This window comes from Ctenocephalides felis, unplaced genomic scaffold (genome assembly GCF_003426905.1).
Source record: "Ctenocephalides felis isolate EL2017-DRISC unplaced genomic scaffold, ASM342690v1 CF-g0.4_SCAFFOLD_01886, whole genome shotgun sequence".
Classification (NCBI taxonomy): domain Eukaryota; kingdom Metazoa; phylum Arthropoda; class Insecta; order Siphonaptera; family Pulicidae; genus Ctenocephalides; species Ctenocephalides felis.
In genome coordinates, this window is record NW_020538040.1 from 90,859,119 (window position 1) to 90,881,368 (window position 22,250).

General features: G+C 29.3%; 1 protein-coding gene across 2 annotated transcripts in view; it reads left to right on the plus strand.

Moving 5' to 3' along the window:
* Positions 1-3,431: 3,431 nt before the first annotated feature.
* Positions 3,432-22,250, plus strand: part of LOC113378001 (beta-arrestin-1) — a gene marked incomplete at its 3' end in the record, with an annotated part of 290,018 nt that continues 271,199 nt past the window's right edge. For both annotated transcript variants that reach the window (XM_026618488.1, XM_026618489.1), the window contains 1 exon segment: positions 3,432-3,628.

Genomic DNA, 22,250 nt, shown 5'->3' on the forward strand with positions numbered 1-22,250 from the left:
TAAATATTTCTGCGCATATATATTTTGTTATAATAATTATTGTTATTGGTAAATTGTTTAAAATTATACTGGTTTTATTGGCATAAAATTATATAATGTAACGGTTTATATGCATTGAAATAATGTCAAGTATGTAAAACTAGACAAATATCGAAGATTAATTAAATAAAAATTTCATAAAAATTTACATACAAAACATTTATGCAAATTATTGACGTTTTTGCAGTAAGGAGATCCGTGATAGAAACACAAGACTGGAATTATCTGATGACAAGAAGCTATTCGAATAACCAATGTTTGAAGTCAAAAATAAAACTGTAACTGTAACTGTAAAAAATATGAAATAAATGCCTTAAGTGAAATTAAAATGATTTAGTAAAATTGTTTGAAATATGATATAATGTAATTATTATTATATTATATTAAAATTATTATTATATAAGCCGGAGGCTTAAGAGAAATTGGCCTGCTGACCTGACCAAGTAATCTTTGTCTGCTATTCCTCTCTTATTTTCTTTATTTGCTTATAATTTATATTATTTGTATTAACTTATAAACTTTGTTTTGCATCTTTTGCTCTGCTTTTCATTGTTTGTATTTTAAATATTTTATTTTATTTTTATTTGTTGTATTGACGTCACACATTAGCTCATAGAATTTATATATCATGATTGCTAATTATTAATAAAGAAAAAAAAAGAAAATCTGTGAGGTCAATAATTGATCAGCAACTTCTGCCTAATCCTAATCGAGAGTAATAAATGTCATGTCATGTAAATACCTGTAGATTATTATAAATAGTTAATCTAGCAATAAAGATGAGGGTGATAAAATGTAGATATGTGTATGAATATATATCATAAAATAAACAGTAGTTTTATTCATGTATTATGCTGACGGAATAACCAATTACAACCCACTAATTAACCCACAACATTATTACCGATGTCCATTTACAAATTAAATATATCTATTATTATTTAGCATTTGATTTCATTATTTATTGCTGAAACTAGTATCACATGTTATTAATTTTATGCTAACTTTCCGTAGGTTAAGTTATTGTAATGATCCAAAAAATCGAAATGGAAAATTTTTGCATATCTTCACGTTTCGAAAGATCATTTTGGCGTACCTTAGAAAAAATGGATATGTGTGTATGTATGTATGTATGGATACAAATTTTCGTCCATGTTTTCGGGCGCACAGTTAAAAAATAGTAATCAAGTTTTTGAGTGAACGCAGCATCTGATTTAAATTATCTAAAAAACATTCAAATCGCAATGATGAGAAGAAGTGGTGATTAGTTTTAAGCAGGCAGATCCAGCCGTTTCAGAGATACGTAGTTAAATGTTCAAAACATTGGAGTTTTTGAGAGACTGTGTGCAATTATAAGTAGTTCTAAAATAAAAGTTTGAGGAAAATATAAAAGTGCCAATTTTGTCGCACAGTGTAATCAGTAAATTTCAAGTTATATAAATTAAAAAAAATACTAGTTGGTATTGGTAATTTGCCTTGAGGCAAGTTACATGAACTTTCTTATATGTGTAAATAATCGACTTAATCAATGAAATATAAATTAATTTATGAGTGATTAAAAGTATTCCGAGTTATTATACATAATTGAAAAGGAACGAACACGTTAACTCGGAGTATTTTCTAAAAGCAAATTTTTAAAAAATGAACAATTTTTATAATTGAACCAGTTTCCGTAGGATTTTAATGGTTTAGTATGTTCATTAAGACCCAGTACTCTATCGTTATACCAAGTAAATCGTCTAATTTTAATTTTAACAAACGTCAAAAAACAACTCGTTTTCTCAAATTTTGATGATTTTTTTAAATTAAACTACTTGCCGCAAAGCCGTAATATTTCAGTAAGTTCTATAAGACCATGATTAATATCTCAAAAAAATGTTCCATACAAATCGGCTTAAATTTTTTTTTTTCAGCAGTTAATTACAAGAAAACGACTCGGTAGATTTTCACCAGAAAATAATCAGTATCATTCCCAACTAATATCTTTCGAACAGTTTTTGATTTTTCAAAATCGATTCGGTAGTATGAGCTTAAATAAAGACGAAAAGTTTAACACTTTTTTCCAAATTACAAAGAAACGGCTCGGCCGATCGTCGCACAAAACTGAGAAACGATAATCCTCATTGAGATACAAATGCTTTTTAAATATCTGAAATCGGTTCAGGCGTTTTCGAGCAAACGTCGATGAAAGTTCTAATTTTGACAAATGCCAAAAAGACCATACTAATTTTGGCAAACTTTGACGAATTTTTAAAGCTAAACCAGTTGTCGTAGGACCGTAATATTTTAGTATGATCTAGAAGACTATGGTATCTATCCTCAAAAAAATAATCATAAAAATCGCCATTTTTTTTTTAAACTTTATTACAAAAAACGGCTCGGCCGATCTCTACCAAAAACGATTCCCAATCAATATCTTTCGAACGGTTTTTGAATTTATAAAATCGATTTAGAATTGCGGGCTAAAACGTAGACGAAATTTTTTTCACAAAGAAACGGTTTGGCCGATCGTCGCACAAAATTGACAAACAATAGTCCTCATCGAGATACATCGAGTGGCTTTTAAATTTTTGACATCAGTCCAGCCGTTTTCGAGAAAACGTCGATTTACGGCAAAAAATCTGTTCACATACACGTACACACACATACTTTTTTCAAATTTGGTCTCATTCGATTCAGAATGGCTTGAAACGTCGAGAAAACATAAAATTAGCATTTCGTATTTTTTGATAAAAACATAAACTTCTCCTTCGGGAAGTTAAAAAAAAAGTTGAAAATTGAAAAACCTGGTAGCTGATGAAGTGGGGCGTCTCAAACAATTGGCACGTCAGCCTTGCCATGATTTCAGCCCTTCTAGCCATCCGAAATAAAAGAAATAAAAAGATTATTAATCTACAATGATGTCGCAATCGCCCGAACTAGCGATGAGTACAAATTGGCGACTGTTTGAAAAAAAAAGTGTTTTTTTACTGTTTTTTTGAGTTTCTCGAATTTTTTAAAAATAGTAAAAATTTGAATTTGGGGATGATGCTATTTTGGGCTACAGATAGGTCTATAAACAAGACTCTCTGAACATTTTAAGTGAATCGGTCGAGTAGAACTCGAGAAATCGTGGCAACAGGACTGAAAAAGTCTGTTCTGAGAAATTTTGAAATTGTACACTAGAATACCCCCTTTAAAAAAATCTATTACCACCGGCCCCTAGCTCTCCTGCATATTAGGTTAAGTTCTTCGTTTTGTGTTAACGTTCTTCGTACGTTGTGCTTTATTCGTCGCTCCATCTAGAGTAGTGTCGCAAGAGCGAATCGCCGACCGTCGGCAAAGCAGGCAGCCGGCTCAGTCTTCGCCATCGTCCGCTGCGCAGTGTTACATGTTGAGGCAACGAGGTATCAGTGTGATGAGTTTTGTTGCTGTGACAGCGGTTTGTGGCAGGGCAACGCGCCGAAGAATATTGTGTTAAATTGTGTTGAAAGTCAGTGAATTTAATTGACATTCTATCCGACCGATATTGTGTGTGTTTCTACCATAAATCTCGAGTATTTTCTAATTCATGTGCCGTCGTTAAAGACGCTGAGAAAATACCACAAAGGTATGTAGATGTTTATTCTTGCCGCACATTGGAATAATTTTATTTATCATGTGTGACTCGGTGTTTGTGATAAGTTCAGTTCAAATATGTGTTAAATTAGGAGTGCCCTTGTGTATACAGCGAATCGATTCCAATTGCGAAAATATAATGTTATTTGACCTAACCCACTTGACCGACTTCTTTTAGTGCATGCTATAAAGTAATGTTCGTGTTTGTTTTGCATGCTTACATTGAGTTTCTAAAATAAATTTTATTTGCATGCAAAAAATCATACACAGAACTCGAACCGAATTTAACATTGCGAGGTTCAAATGTGTATATCATTTGCACGTTGTTTACTATTTATTAATAGAAATGATTGAATCTGCTTCACGTCGTGCAAAGTTCGATGTGTTCACTATTTATTTAAACATGAAATCTTCACTATCGTTGCGAATCATCTGACTAGCCGATTGTTTCAAAACAATGCTTTCTGATTGCATGTTTATCTTGTTCGCTGGCAGAAGAGACATCAATTTACCATACCACATGTAAAATATTACATTTTGTTCATATAACAATACTAATATAAATATGTAAATATTCCTACTGTTCTAGTGAATGTATTTCAAGCCACTATATCAAAATTAGCTTTATTTATACCATAGGGCACTATGATATGCACAGGCATTTTCCCTAAATTTGAGGTTAACTTAACGCAATACCTTGTCTTAGAGCAGGGCCTATGGGGAAGCCAGAGGCTGTTGTGACAGTTATTTTTAATTAATATATCTTGAAATCCACTGATTATATTTCTACGAAATAACGATGAGTAGATGCTATAACTATTCCTCTACCAAATCCAATAAAAAACTAGTGGGGTGCATGGCATCGTGCCTTAAGGCAAATTGCTGGAACTTCCCGTACCGTATACGGATACGAAACCCAAAAAAAATGTACACAAAATGTGTACACATTATTAAAATCTCTATAAAATATCTGATAATTTGATGTACATATGTCCAATAAACATTTTTGACCGTCAAATGACATTTTTTTATCTTATTTTTATTGAGAGTCCATAACCGTTGGGCCTGACTTTCCAAGTTTAATCGGTTCTTTATCTTGTCAATAAAATGTTTTTTGAATTATTAAAATCGGACGTTCCGTTCTCTCAAAAACTAAGTTACCATTTTTGGCACTTTTAGCCCCGTATCTTTCGAACGGTTAGACCTGCCTTCGCCAAAAACTAATCAGCATGTCTCCTTATCAATACGAATCGAATATTTTTTGAATTATTCAAATCGCTTCATTCGTATTCCCGAAATCGTCGACGAAAATTTGTATCCGAACACACACACAACACGCACATACACACACACACACACACACACACACATATATCCAATTTTTCTAAGGTATGCCAAAATGTTCAGAAACCTCCGAAACGTAAAGATACAAAATTTCATTTTCGATTTTTTTGCGATTACTATAACTTGCCCTACGGGAAATTAATAATTCCGTAAATGTTCATTGTTTCACATTTAACCATTTTCGAACAAAAGTACGGTGTCACAACTTAAGAGGCGTTCATTAATCACGTGATCGATTTTTAGTTACGTAAAATTTTAGGAAGTAATTTTTCGAATTCACGAAAATTCTTATTTTTTTTGAAAATTTAGGTAAAAAATAAATACACATGATATCTTTCTAGATTCATCCCACCCCCACGTGATTTTTCGTGATTTTTTGTCAAACCATCCTTCCCTCTAAAAGCCTCACGTGATTAATGGACGCACCCTTACCTCGTCTTTGGGGCTAGTTGTGACATCTACAGAGGCGAGTAGTACCGACAAAATATGACAGTATTTCATATGACACTGATAATTTATTATTTACTTATTTCTAAAAAATTGTCTTGTTTCTAAGTAATTCTTGTCATAAATCATCATAAACTATGATTGATACACATAAAATACATAGTGTCTCCTGTAATATAATTTACATGTGCCCATACTTCACAAACTACACACTGCCCAATAATCTCACTTGAGTTTGTATATAATTGTTGTATGTTTTAATTTTAACTAACCCCAGGTGTAATTTTTTTTACATTAATGAAGATAACTATTTAAACAATTTAGTAATCACAAAATTGCTTATACATTATCAAATATTGATAAATTTGAAGCAAATTAAGATTTTTTTTTTTAATTTTTGATTAATTGGCCTCCGCTTTACAGCATTTTTAGCCACCTACATTATGCATATTATATTTCATCATATTTTATACAATTCTTACATATATATTTCTTATACATTATATGTATACTATCTCTTTTTATATCCTAATCTTCCATTCAATTTTCTTTCTACTGATTTTTTCATTATTCTTCTTGTTTCTCAATATGTTCTTCTCATCTTGCAAAACTTCTTTTTTCCTTCTTACTTCTAATACAATTTTGTTGTATTCTACAAATTAGCAATCCTTAATTTTGGTATTGCTGTAGATAATAATAAATTTTATATTATATGTTAAAATGACGCACCTGCACAGCTCTGTATATTGCGTCAGCCTGTGGCACAATAGCTATGTAAATATTATGCAGGACGGTTTACATGACCAATCGAGAAAAAAAAATCAATATCATTTAATATCCTATTGAAAAACGCTTGTTACTGCTTACCCTGTTACAATAATCCCTAGCTTCCAAGCTCTCTTATTGTCTATTTTCATATAAATTACTTTTACTTTCAAAAGTATGTATAATAACTTAACACTAACGGGACGGCACCGATTTCAAAACAATCTACTGAACCGGCTGTAAACTTGATTTCATTGTGTATCTTATTCAATTTGTTTGATAAAAATGTGTGGTCATTGAAGGACTTGTCATCATGAAGGATTAATTTATTTTTGATCATTTTATAAAGAATGGTGACGTTCAAAACCATTTCCAAAATGCATAGCTGGTTGATTTTGACATGTTTTACAATAAAATGTTGTTTGCCGCCTTTCTCATGGTGCTTTTCTGTCAGAACAGACAATACAATTCCTTTTTCTTTCTCTCGCATTTAGAATATGCCACTGATTAGTTAGTATATTCGTTCATTTTTGTGCTGCCATAATGGTTTGTTTTTTCTATTATCTTGTCTAATTCATTTGTAAAATATAAAGTAAAATAATCTATTGGATGTCTTATATTGTTTGGTATTTGTAGTCGGGGTGTTTGTTGATGTATGTCAAACTCGATTATTGAAGGAGAATCGGCACATTCGCTAATGTCTTTCTGCTCTTCATTTAATTTGTCGAACAAGAACTTTTTGTTGGTTGGATAATATCATCATCACATTCATCACTATCTTCGGTGCGAATAATAATTTCGTAAAATTTGTCTGCATGAATGTCTATTTGAAACTCATCTTCACTACTGCTTAATTCACAAAATTTACCAGTCGTTTTGCCATATTTAAGAGCGCTCGGTCGTTTTAAATATTAAAAAAAGACCATATAGCAAAAAAAAAGGCTAAAAATACTACTAAGATAACTTAAAATTATTACCAAAATACAATACTGTTTATCACTGCTATATGGAATTTATTCAACTTTTCGATGCAAACTGAGTCATTGTTTATAAAATAGCCTGTGCCTCACAGAGTATGTTTGTCCACTGAGGTGGACAGCCGTCCCCAAAGTGTTAAACCTTGATTCTCTTCTTACTTTCCAGTAAGTAATGTTTACAAATGTAAACTGATAATTAATTTATTAAATCAAGACTTGTCTAGATACATTTTATTATAATTTTCAATTTATGTGAAATATGTTTTTTTTTTTTTTTTTCAAAGATATAGCAGAATAGAATAGGATAGGAACAGAATAGTTCCAAGTGGACTTAGAAATACAATTACACATATAATATGGATAAATTACAATATAATATAATTCGTAATGCTCTTAAAGACACAAAATACCATAATACAGAATGTAGCGATTTAATTAAATTACATAAATAAGATAAAATAATAAAAGATATTTGAAAACATATGTAACAACATATGTTTTATCCAAGAAATAACTCTGAAGATAATTAATAAATCAAAATTATAAAACTGAGTAACGTAATGAGTCAGTATAAATGTTATATTTTTTTATTTATTTATTATTATACACAGAACCGTAATTACATTCCATGAGCTGCTATGCTAAGATAAACTAAATATGAATAAATAAAGATAACAACATAAAAATAGTAATAAATAAGAATAATAATAGGTAATAATAATAAATAATTAAATAATATAATAGTACAAAAAATTACATTAAATTAACTATCATATTTTGATGATTTAAATGTCATATTCTCAGAAATAATTTAACTTTTTGACTATGACTATGAATGCAGTGGTCCGCAACCTTCTCGTACGTTTTTGTATCTTTCTAAATGCTTTTTCAAATGATGTTGGTAGGATTTATAATGATGTTTCAGAGTGATTTATCCCAATATCAGATTATGTGTTAGACTGTAAATTATTATATTATTGTTTTGTATATTAGAGCATGTAGACAAAAAAAATTGTTGTTATATTTCAATATATCACTGCACAATATTATCATATTTTGCGATTATCAGATTCTGTAGAGTAGGATTTTTATTGCATATATCTTTTAGCAGCATCTTAATATATATAATAAATATATATTTATTAAATCTTGCCCAAATATTTTTCAAATCCAGTAAAACTAAACATAATTTGGTATGGAGATTACATATCATAATTAAAGTAATATTAATATTATTCTCAGCATTTTTAATATTGTAATAATTATGAATATAATCTAGTATATATGATAGGGCGGGGCACCTACCCTAAAGGTACAATATGACTTTCAGCAATTATATTATGAAAGACAAACCAATTATATTACAACAAATAACACATATCAACCAAACAACTATTTGACTGTGTTCAGCGATTCATCATTGCAGAAATGTTTTTTTTTTTTGTTTTTCAAAAATTTGTCATTAGGACTTTTTACCTCATAGGCAATGTAAAATGGGCCAAACTTGGCGGAATAATAGCTACTTTGGAATAACTATTTATTTAAATTTAAATTGAATTTACCCTTTTATTTACTATTTTTTATTGTTTACACCTTTGCCATGGTAAAGGTTCAATTAGTTGATTCTTTCTACCTCATCCACGTGTATGCTTTTATAGAGATTATATAACAAAAACGGTTGAATATAACTTAGAAATAACAATACATCTTATAAAACGTAGATTTAAAAATTATATTAAGGTATCGTAAACTAAACAACAGTGCTCACAACCAAAAAAACTAACGAAAGAAAATACTTTTGTTAGAGGTTTTTAAACATTGCCATTTATTTCCGATATCAACGTCTTAAGAATCAAGGTAATGGGTGGTTATACATCTTTTTCCCTCTATTTTCAAATATTGTTGTCAACAATTTCTTAACTTCACTTGTTTTTGAGATATCAGTGGCGGACTCTATGTAATAAAAAAAACTAATTGTGGGTACTAAGTTAATGATAAAAACTTGAATTTTTTTATACATACTAATAACCAATAATTAATTAATAATAATTAAAGAAATTAGTTTTGAATAAGCTGTTTTATTATAAGTAAGCATTACCTAGCAAACTGAAAAAAAAAATTAAAATTGCATCCTGATTCTAAACATAAATCGTGTTGAAATATGACCAATTTTTTCCATAAAATGAAAAACACTCTAAATATTTAAAATAATAATAATATAATATCTATACTCACTGGCTATATGATTGATTTTAATTCTAAAATTGTAATTGCCTTATCTGTACATTATGCGGTATAAAATTTCAATACAAAAGAAAAATAAGCTAGCAATTATCTACTAACTTGGTATATCAAAAATGCATATTAATAGGATTGAAATAAGTTTATAGTTAAATTTTAAAACGTTAAAAATATGTATATAATTACAGTAATAATCTTATCACACACACAATTTTGTAAAACGTGTTTAAATGCCGAAAGAACTGATAACAAAACTTTCCTTAATTGATTTGAATACTACATTTGATGCAAATATATTTTGCATGTAAATTGCGCACATGCGACTCTTTTACTGGACACACATCGATGGCTTTTCCTTTGAGAATTTGCGAACTAAATTAAAAAATGTAAATGTAGCGAAAAAGTTATAAAAGCACTTACCTTTGTGTTAAATGCGCAATTTCTTTAATTCAATTAATTCAGCTTCGCGATATTCTTTTATTTCCGAGCGGATGAATTAGCATATCATGTTTATTAATATTTCTCAAGAAATTAAGGTGATACAAAATTTATTTTAGTGACAAAAAACCTTTGCACTATTGATTTCTTAAGTGATGAATAATCTTTTATATTATGTGAGTTCAAAGAGTAATATTTTAATAATGATGATATTGACCTGAAAAAATATATTAATTATAAAAGACCATTGTTCATTTTTATACCACATAAAATAATAATATTTACTTGACTATATATATAATATATATAATAGTGAAATTATATTGTATAAACAAGAGCATATATCTTTAGCGAGACTTTCAAAATTTCTATCAGCGATACATATAGCATTATTTTTTTTTTCTTTTTATTAATGAATTTAATTTAAGAAACAATTGAAGATAAATAAAGAAATTAACCTGCGCTATATAATATTTCCAAATATGACTTTTATGAATATTTGCTTCGCATGCTTAATGTTTCCAAAGTCTGCGCTTCTGCGTTTTCTATTGAATTTACGTTGCGTTGGAATTTACGTGTTTTAACGCTGGATCTTGAGTTTTTTTAATCTTAGAATTTGTATACATTTTAAAGATAACACATTTCAATACCTCGGAGGTCGCAGTATACCTGCAAAAGGTATACGGCGAATTATTTTTTATATTCCGCAAAACTAGATGTAAAAAATTAATTTTGACTCGTTTAAAATATCTTTTCAAATAAACGTTATTTATAAACATATTTTATACTAATTTGCAATTATTTTATAAAATTGTCAGTTTTCTTTATACGGTATCATTTTTAGATAGGAATATTATTTCTTTGAAAAGGCTTCTCCAATAAAATTCAGATAAAATATGATTCAGAACGATTAAATAGAAACCTTGGGGGACGAACAACAAAATCTCTTCAGGCAATAGTTAATAACTATCGTAATAAATTGTTATTAATAAAAGCTTATATTAAGGCTTTACAAATAATTGGTTAATATAGATCATCTTGTTAAACCATTTTAACATTTTAAAGTATATTACAACAAAAGAGAGATACATTCAGGATAATAAAACAAACATTGTGATAGTTTGCTATGCAATTTATTTTAATTTTTTTTTCTTTTTTTTGTGGTTTTTAACTCTGTCTTATTCAGCAATCAAAAATACATAAGTAAAAACCATGAATGATTTCATCTAATTTTTGTATGTTGATAGTAATATTCAAAACTTTTGTGCATTGACAAAAAAGCGTAAATTCTCGAGGATCGAAGTAAATTTTTTTTGTCTGAAATATAATAGCACTAGAAGTACTAGAAAAAAGTATTTCAGATACCATTCATACCCGCTAAATATTACAACGTGTTATAAATATTTTTTTAACCTAAATATGACAACCCAACATCAATTTCTGCCTTGTATTTACTTCTTAAAATGTATTATTCTGATCTAATCATATTAAATTATATCTAATTATATTACATTGTGTATTAGTATGTGGAATATTACCAAATATGATAAAAGTAGTGTAGTATCCATTTTTACTTGAAAATGTAGGTCAAATATATGTTTGCAATTGAAGATGGTCCTTCGGGACACTGCTGCGAAAAAGTCAATTTAATATTCTAAATAGAAATATGTGAAATCAATATGCTAAAATTTCCATGTAGTACATCGGATGAAACCGGAATAAGAGAAAAGTTATTAAAACTGATGAAGTAATATTTATAATTATATATTGGGTATAGAAACAAGTCATTGAAGCCATGATAGTTAATGAAATTGTAAATTAAAAATTAAAATTGGCTTTATGTGTAAATTGAATTGAATTAATTGACGTATATTCTTTGTATCTTTGTATATTTTTAAGTTCCAATAGGGTAAGTTATAGTAATAGATCAAAAATCGAAAATGAAAATTTTGCATATCTTTACGTTTCAAGCCTCCTGAACATTTTGGCCTTAGAAAAAATGTATGTGTGTGTGTGTGTGTGTGTATTTATGGATGGATACAATTTTTGTCTACGATTTCGGGCGCACGAATCAACCGATTAGAATGATTCAAAAAATATTCGATTCCTATTAGTAGGGAGACGTGGTTTTTGGCAATAACAGGTTCACCCGTTTCGAAAATACAGAGCAAAAGTTGCTAAAAAATTGTAGTTTTTGAGGATAGAGAGCAATTTTGACCGATTCGAATGATTCAGAAAACATTTTGCTTATGTTGACAGTGTGAAGAAACGATTAGTTTTTGGGGAAGGAAAATATTTTTGTTGTTGTTTCAAAATTCAAAAAAAAAATTTTTTTTTAATTTTCAAAAAATATTTTTTATTTAAATATAGATTATGTTTTTAATTTTAATTTTAATTCTAAAATTAAATTTCTAAAGCTCACCTATATTCTAATAATTAATATTAGCTTTGCAAATAAGTTCATATAATTTCTAGTAATTACTATGAGATAGGGTGTTTTATTCTAATTCAGCTTGATTAAGTTTTATTTATTTGTTAATATATATAAACGCTGTTGTTCAATTTATAAGCTCTTATTTTCAGTATATAAAATACGAATAATGAAAGTTATTTATAATAATCTATTCAAAAAGATATGAAATTTCTCGAATATTTTATTACTGTGCGGCAAGTTCCAGCAATTTGTCTTAAGGCACGATGCCATGAACCACTAAAGTTTACAATTTCATTTTTAATGCTCAAGTTCTGTCTATTAACATTCCGGAAGAGATGTAAATGGGCATCGCTAGAAAATTGTGTCGAAGTTAATATGCGATTCAATATTGAATCGGCTTACAATTTACGTAAATTTAAGTCATTAGGTTTTAATTTCTGCACTAATTGAATTTTATATGTATGTAATTTGGAATCTAATTTAAAATTACCACGTTATACTCATAATGCAATCGAACGTAAGCGTTTAAACTAATTCATTGCCAACCTTGCACAAATAGATATTGAAATTAACATTCATGTTGGATAATTCTATAATTTATTTCCTTCAATAAATATCATAAAAAGTTGTCTTATTAATACATACATTATCTTGAATGATTAGTTATATTATTTGTTATACGGTCTTTTGTACCAATTTGTTTTAATCTAAAAATTATTTAATTTTGCAATTCTGGTTGTTCCATTTTTTTTTTAAATTCCTCGGCCAATGCTACCGAAATTCTTATACATTATTTTTTCACACAATAAATGAAATAAATAAAATATAGGAAAATCATAATATTTTTGTAATATCAAGAAATATTTCTTTTCAGATTATTCGGGCAGAAATGAATTTTATAAATGTTTCTTTATTTCCTGGTTTATTAGATCCTAGAGTTATAGGATCCAGTTTGATGAAGAAAAATTAAATGAATTATTACAAAAGCGAAAATGATACATGGTAATGAAAAATTTATTAAAAAAATCGAATTAAAGTTGCACTATCGTTAGCTGTTGATATGAGTCGATTATATATAATTTATAGATAGACTGTTAGCCCTACAAGATCACTTTTTAATTATTAAATTTCCGTAGGGCAAGTTATAGTAATCGTCTAAAAATCGAAAATGAAAATATTTGCTTCTCAATGGTTTCTTTGCGATACATAATTAGAAAAAAAGGATGTGTGTGCCTGCATTGTGTAGATGCAATTTTTTGTCCACGATTTCGGACGCACGGATCAACCGATTGGAATTGTGTTGACAGTGAAGAAACGATTAGTATTTGGTTAAGGCAAAAAAATAATTTGATTCTAAGATTAATAAAAAAAACTTTCCAATAAATATTTGTGTTTAAACATAGAAATTGATTCGAATTTGAATTCTAGCTAAAATTCTAAAGTTTATTTATATACTTGAAATAAATAATTTATTATGCTATTCAGTTTATATAATTCTTAGAAATATGAGATCAGGTTTTTCATTCTAACATCTCTTGGTTAAGCTTTATTTATTTACTTTTTATGTAAACATATATTAACGTTGTCGTCCAATTTATAATCTCTTATATTTTGTTTATAAAATACGAATAATGAAAGTTTCAGTATTTATCATTAATCATTAGGGTAGGGCGAAGTTTCCGCAATTTGCATTTAGGCACGATGCCATGCAGCACTAGTTTGTCTTATGTTTCATAGAGGATTACATGACTTAAGACATGAGATTGAATATTGTTTTGTAGTTAGATAATTATTTCAAGGTCTATCTAACGTTTTGCCTCAAGTAATCATAAGACTTGTTACCTTTTATACACTATAGACAACACATAAGACAACTAATATCAATAATCCTAGCGGAAAAATATCTCATTACTCGTCACTACCTTGCAGGCTCTATAACGCTCTTTTCACAGTATTAAAAGATCTTATTACATAAATACAATACATATATTGCGTAGCAAACATCCTTGAATTTGATGTAAACATACCCGATGTGCCGTTATATGAAAATAACCAAGTTTATCTTCATTGTGCGAAAATCCAGCGCTTTGAAATTATTTTAACAATCTGCTTACATATTATATATTGTGCCATGTTATTTGGCAGTGAATCGAAAAAAAAGTTATATATTTTTGAAATTCCCGATTTCTAAATTTAGATTTTATAAGTAATTATATTTGTTATGACAATCGATAGATTAAAAAGATGATAGATAAATAGAAGCTTGTGATCCACCGAGATGCTGCGGAACTCTATTAAATTACACTTTGTTTATATTGTCGAAGGACCAGATATAATTGGATGGCTATATCAGACCGATTAAAAGAATGATAGATAGTTTTAATTATTGTAAATTTAAGTAAAATAATATGTTGTTAAGATTTATAGAGTTGAGTTAATATTACTTGTTGCTTAGATGAAGTTCAAGATATCACTTGTTACTTAGATGAAGTTTGAGTTATTACTGATTTACAGAGTTTTATATATTTTTATATTATTTTTTTGATTGGTCTGTTTTGAAGATTTAAGCGGCATTCCATTACTTTTTTGTCCAATCAGTTTCTGACCTGGGATTTGTTTGAATCGAGTTCAAGGAAAATAATTTTTTGGAAGGAAGGAAGGATTGATATCTGAGGGTCTGCAAGGGACAGGATACATTGCAAGGAAGGATATTAATTTCTCATTTATTTCTTTATTATATATTCATAATTGTACCATTGGTATCGATCAATATATTGATATTATTGACCAATGTCATTTTATTTTTAATTTGACGACTGTATTGTTCTTCCCAATTTCTACAATAGGAATTTTATGTCATTACTTATGTAGATTTCTAGCATTCGTCCCCACAAACTTGTCCTCATTTATGACTCTCTTTTATGTTACAATGTTATAGCCTCAAGATTTTATTAATTTAGACCAAAAAGACTTCTTTCTTCGTTAATAGGAATGTTCTTATGTGTTTCCGTCGAAATTCGTAAGATGAATAGTATCCCAACGTATAATCGTATGTACATATATAATATGCATAAATCCATTTTTTCTAATTATAAGGCATGTCAAAATGATTACGAGATTGTGAAATGTAGAGTTTTTTGAAAATTGAATTTTTGATTTTTTGTTAATTACAATAATTTATATTGCGAGCGAATAATACATTCAAGTTTTATAATAAGTATTTGTGAAATAAATATAATTTTTTTCATTACAACAAAGAAGATATTCAGTAATTTGGAGGATATATGAGAGTTATCAAATATAAATTCTGAAAAGTTACCCAGTAGTGAGCCATTTGAACTTTGATAAATTGTTAAAGGTAAATATAAATTGCTAATTAAAAATAAACTAGTTGTAAGTGGCATTTTGCTCTTAAGGACCTAATAAGGCAAGTTAAGTGAACTTTCGGATACGTGTACATCGAATTTATCAACATGAATTAGAGTTAGAATTAGCTATTTAGGTAAAATGTTTGTTGTTTATTTTGAAATAAAGTTTTCGCTTTCATTAAATGCGATTTTCAATTGCTATCTTAAAACGTATTGTATAAATTAAATTAGTTTAACACATTTTATTTTATCCATTTTGGGCTCTAAAAATGTATTTCATTTAACTGTGGGAGTAAACTATAATCAGTAGCTTTTACGAAACACCCCACGGAACGTACAAATGCTTCAGTATGGATTCTAATTAGAATTGCTAAGGCTCCTGGCGAAATTTTAAACTTTGATGAATTTTCAAATTCAACCGCTTATCGTAAGCCTACAATATTTTAGTATGTTATTTAAGTTAACAAAATTTATGTTTATACAAAATTCCATCAAAATGGTCAACTTTTTTTTTCAAGATTCAAATATGAAGTCCGGCAATTTTCAACCAATAAATTTGGAAGTTTTTGAATTTTTAAAATCGATTCGTGATTGTGGCCTTAAATGTGGACGAAAAATTTTACACTATTCCGCCAGTTCGGTCCAGCAGTTTTTGATCAAACGGCGGCAAATGGTCAAAAATGGTCTCACATACACACAGACTTTTTCCAAAATTGGTCTCACTGAATTCAGAATGACTTGAAACGTCGAGAAAATTTAAAATTAGCAAATCGGATTTTTTCGGGAAAACAAACTTATTCTTCAGGAAGTTAATAAACAAAATAAAATAAATAAATATATAAAAGTAATTCAAATTAGAATAAATAATTATGTTTAGGTATATTGTAAGTGTTGTAATCTGTTGAGGGGGCGCTTTTTTAGGCGAAATTAATATATAATGTGAACAGTTTATCTATAGAACCGCACCTTTACTTTCTCTATTTTCTGCAATGCTTAAATGCAAATATTCTATGCAGATATGCATTAAATTTCTACGTATTTTCGTATATAAATTTAGCCACGCGACTGAATGGTTTCATATTCATCTCACGTCTCATTGCATTCGGCCTGACGTCCATGATCATATAATATTCCTATTCGGCGAAGTGGTATTACTTTTCGTTCGAGCACATGGGTAATTTTTATTTCTTGAATTCTATTTTCTATTCCATGTGCGACATGTTATTAAACAGTCTTACTTGCACAAAATGTCGAAAAACTCGGAATTTAATATTTATCGCATGTAATATAAGATCAAAATAGCACACGCTATGGATAAGCTAGTGATGTGAAAAGTGGTGGAGTGTGGCATATTGCTTGTAATTCTTGACACATTGACAAAAATTAGTTAATAATTCGATTTAATAAAAATACTAACTATAGTTAGCCATGAAAATAGTACTTGGAACTAGTAAATTTCAAAACAGAGCAGCAAATATTCAGGAAAACAATACTTGTTCTGGAATTTTTGATAAATTTCAATTATATTCATGTTTGAAAACGTGTAACTTCTTTATTGCATATTTTTTGATATTGAAATTTTTGTAAATCTGAAATTTTTGTATTTTTAAATATGTATGTGAAAATTTTAACCGTTTTGCACTCCATAGGCCCATTAAAACGGCCAAAGTAAATTTTTAAAGTAAAAATCAGAATTCTAGTTAACGATAATAATAATTTAAAATTGTATCTATTTCATACAGAATTTTTCACCCAATGAATAAAGATCAAAGTCTTAAATTGTAATTTCATTTTTTTTATTAATGATTTTATGTTCGAGAAAAATACATTATATAGCAGTATGCAACCATAAAAATGAGGTGTAAAAACCAATGCGTGGTTTTTAAATTCTTCCACGAAATGTGAAAGCTCAGCTCAGAGTTAATTTTATGTGTTCAATATGAATCTTATAAGAATCTAGAAAATGCTTGTTCATGTCTTATCTCATGCAATGAATTTTATTATAACAATTTCTGCAAAAGTTATGAATTTTTGTTTATGCAGCAATTCCGGGTAAGGGTTTTTTAATTGGAAACATATTACTTTCTATATTTACGAGTGGAAACTCATGTCTCTATTGCTTGACATCAAGCTGACCCTCTCCCCGGCAGGATCGAGATGGGACTGCTAGTTCATAATAACCATTACACCAGGACAGGGTCGTTTTCTTTCTTGAAAAAGAAAGGTTTTTCTGTAATTGAAAATTATTATTTTCAAGGCGTGCAATGCATAGCTCACTCAGTAGCGTGTTCGACTCACACAACAGGGATTTTTAGATCGAATCCTGTCATTCATAGAAATTAAAAAATAGTTGAATTGAAATTAAATAGAATTTGATTTGGCGTGTTGTATTGTTAAAATTAAAATGACACAATAAAGAAAGGTAGGAGGTGAAGAATTAGAAGTTAGAAGATAACTAGCAATGCATGGGCAAATTGCTAGAACTTACCATACCGTAATAAAATATTCGAGGAATTTTAAATGTTTTCAAATAGATTATTATAAATACTGTATCTTTTATTATTCGTATTTATTATAATGTAATTTTGAATTAAAAAAAAAATTGCCTTTCCCAAAATCGTTTCTTCACAAGCCAAATGTTTTTTCAAATCATTCGAATCGGATGCTTTTTTCTTTCAATAACTGCAATAACTGATATTTTACACTTTTAGCTCCTAATCTCTACAAGGTCTGGACTTGTCTTTGCCAAAAACTTATCACCACTTCTTTTTATTATTACGAATTGAATGCTTTCTGAATCATTCCAATCGGGTGCTTTGTTCTCTCAAAAACATCATTTTTATTTTTTGCATTCTTTGCTTCGTATCTACGAAACAGCTGCACTGACATCTGCCACAAAACAATCAGCACTAATCCCCATAAGTAGGAATCGAGTGCTGTTTGAATGATTCAAATCGGTTGAGCAGTGCTCCCGAAAACGTCGACAAAAAATTGTATACACGCATACATATATTCCCACGCACACGCATCAATTTTTTCTTAGGTATGCCAAAATGCTCCGAAACTTCTGAAAGGTAAAGATATGCAAAAATTTTCAATTTAGATTCTTAGACGATTAATATAACATACCCTGTGCCCTATGGGATGTTGAAAACAATTTTAGAAGAGAGAAACGAATTAAAAGTGGAGCAGAATTTGAATTGTTGACAGAACAGAATAGAAATAAAAGTTAACAAAAAAGTGTGGTTTGTCGTGTTAATATAAAATAGGAAACCACATATGGAATGACAAGAATTTCAAAAAGCGCCTGCCTACCAAGGCCGACCGAGCACGAGATCCATACGGGCATAAACAAATGTCAGTCAGCACACATCGCAATACATCCCATTGCATCGCGCAAACAAACAAACGCGACACGCGTAAATACTAATTAAAGAGATTATTCCGCTAATTTACGATTGCTGTGTAATGACGTTATCGCATTTGGTGTCACTCAGTCTGGGGAACGGATATCAAATTTGCAAACAAACATAATCATCACTCATAAAATCTGTTAGCTTGACAGTGTATTGCTGTTATGTCGTTATTTGTCTAATTAGAGTATTTAAGATGCGATAATTCTGTAATGTGTATTTATGCAAATGTCTGTCAGTAGAACGACTGCTAATAATGAATGAAAATGGAAATTAACGACACCAGTCTAATTGGTGCTTGCTTTGGTCGGTTGTATTAGTTTTATACACTTGCGATCTTTTTATTAAAAGTTAATGTTTAGTTATTATTGATTTTACATATAATTGAGTAAAACTACGTTATTATCAAACTAGTTTCATCTACTTTTTTCACTGAATGAAGCTTATGCAAATCGATTTATGATTTGCCTCCAACTCGACTCAGAGAAGAATAGTGTAAGATGTTTTCGATTGCCATTTCACCCTAACGGGCTATTTTAAATTGGAAACATATTTTTGATCTATATATTTAAGTGAAAGTGGACATTGCTGCTGCACGATACCAGGTTTCCAAAGCGGGGCCTTGAACGCGAGACTTCTCGTCCACACGAGGCAGCGCGTTACCATTTACGTCATTAGTCAAAGATATTATTTTATTCTTTATAATTTTTTGATTTTCGGGTTTTTTAAATCTTAATTTGCCGTTTTTGAACAGCAATCAAAAATTAACAGTTTCAACAGCTTTTGTGATGATATTTCTTACCTACACAGCTTTTTAGAAGACAACCCCTTCTAAAGCCTATCTCTATTTTAATAATACAATTTTCCTAATACTGATTATTTTTAATTTGATGCCTGCGAAGGGCTATATTTAGGTAAAGCATATTGCCATTTATTTATTTCCGAGTGAAAACCGATATCACTACTGCTCAACATAATGCTGACTAAGATGGGTATCGAACCTGTATCTTTAAGAGTGGTGAATGCTGTGACCACTTAGCCACAAAAAACCCAAAATGCATTTTTTTCCGAAAAAAAGTTTTGTTATATAATAAAAAAAGTAGTGTTCAGTGATATCGAGATTAAGATATGCATCAGCAATTTTTTAAACAAACAAAACATTAACAGTTTTTTTTATAAACATGGTGAAAATGTAGACATCTTAAACTGTTTATCAAGTAATATAAATTTAACTGCATGCTGTGACCACTTAGCCACAAAAAACCCAAAATGCATTTTTTTCCGAAAAAAAGTTTTGTTATATAATAAAAAAAGTAGTGTTCAGTGATATCGAGATTAAGATATGCATCAGCAATTTTTTAAACAAACAAAACATTAACAGTTTTTTTTATAAACATGGTGAAAATGTAGACATCTTAAACTGTTTATCAAGTGGTGCATGGCACCGTGTGCCTTAAAGCAAATTGCTGGAACTTCCCGTACCAATAATTTATTTTTTTCAAAAAGATTCAATTTCAAAGAACTCTGTAAAAATCGATTGAATTAGTTTTTATACTTCAAAATAATTTTGAAATTTTGAACCTTTTTCAAAGCAATCGCGATACGTTATTGCGGTGTAACGGATAAACATTGGTATGGAACCCATAGAAAAGTGAATAAAATTGAAGTGAAATATTATAATTATTAAAATTACTTTAAAATATGTGATAGTTTGATGTCCATATGTCTAATGATCATTTTTGTGCGCTAAATGGCATTTTTATCACTTTTTATTGGATCTCCGAAACCGTAAGACCTGCCTTTCCAAAAATTTCATCAGTTCTTCATTTCGTCAATAAAAAAAAAAGTTATTTGAATCATACAAATCGAACGCTCCGTTCTCTCAAAAAATCAACTACCATTCTTGGCACTTTTTGCTTCGTATCTGCGAAACGGCTAGACCTGTCTTATCCAAAACCTAATCAGCACGTTTCCTAATCAACAGGAATGTGTTTTTAATCATTAAAATCGGTTGTTTCCGGAATCTCGACGAAAATTTGTATCCGCACACAAACACACATACATTTATTTTTTCTAAGGTATGCCAAAATGTTCAGAAACCTTTGAAACGTCGTGATATATAAAAAATTTCATTTTCGTTTTTTTGCGATTTCTATAACCCTACGGGAAGTTAAAATTTGTGAGATTTTTACAATTTGGGACATCTAGCTATAGTTTTTCGATTTTAGTAGTTTATTTATTATTATTGTTCAATGTGTTGATATCTCTCTTTTCCTAATTGGTAATTTGCAAATGCTGCAATGTTTTCTAGCTTTATTTTATAATGATAGATTGTCCAAGGTTGATTTAAGCACTTTTCTGAAATAAATTGCAAAATTGTTACTCGTGCTATAAATGTATTAGGTATTTATAATGACCGATATAATATATATATAAAAACATCACAATCTAAAATATTGTCATTTACTCTTAGGTTGAGTCTTTGACGTTTTCATGCTTTTGGTTCAAATGTGTTCACATGCGTTTGACTATAATCACATGGAAAACTAATTATTTCCAAAATGATTTGGCTTTAATCTATTTCACAAAGTTTGACAGTTGGGGCTGTGTATTACCACATTTGCGATGTGGAAATTGCATTGCTAAAATTCTACGGCGTATCTATCATACGTACCCTTTCAAATTCGAATTTCTATAATGAAATACTTTATGTATTAGCAAATTATTTTGGTAAGCTCAAGCTTAAAATATTTGATGTTTTCCATTAATGTATTGGTGCAAATGTGTGCGTTTCCTGAGGCTTGAAATTATCAAAATTAATTAGATCAGGTATTTGCGTTGGCGTTCATATTCGGTCGGTGTGAAAATGTGCTAATGAGTAACCAACCCCATACATTTTTTAACATTCGCACGTGCGTCGACAAAGTCGGTTTGATGTACAGCATATCTTGTGAATTATTAAATAGATTTGTATTTTATATATACATACACGCATATAAAATGTGCAAATGTAAATAATGTATTTATACGCCGTTCCAATTTTTATCGTACTCTGTACGCTTTTCTGTCGGTAGGTCCATCTTCTAAACTTATCTAGATGATTTCAAGCTCTAGAATAAAGAAGTCCGTTCTCTCTAATACAAACATTCAATAAACCTTCAATATTTTGCATAAATCAAAGCATAAA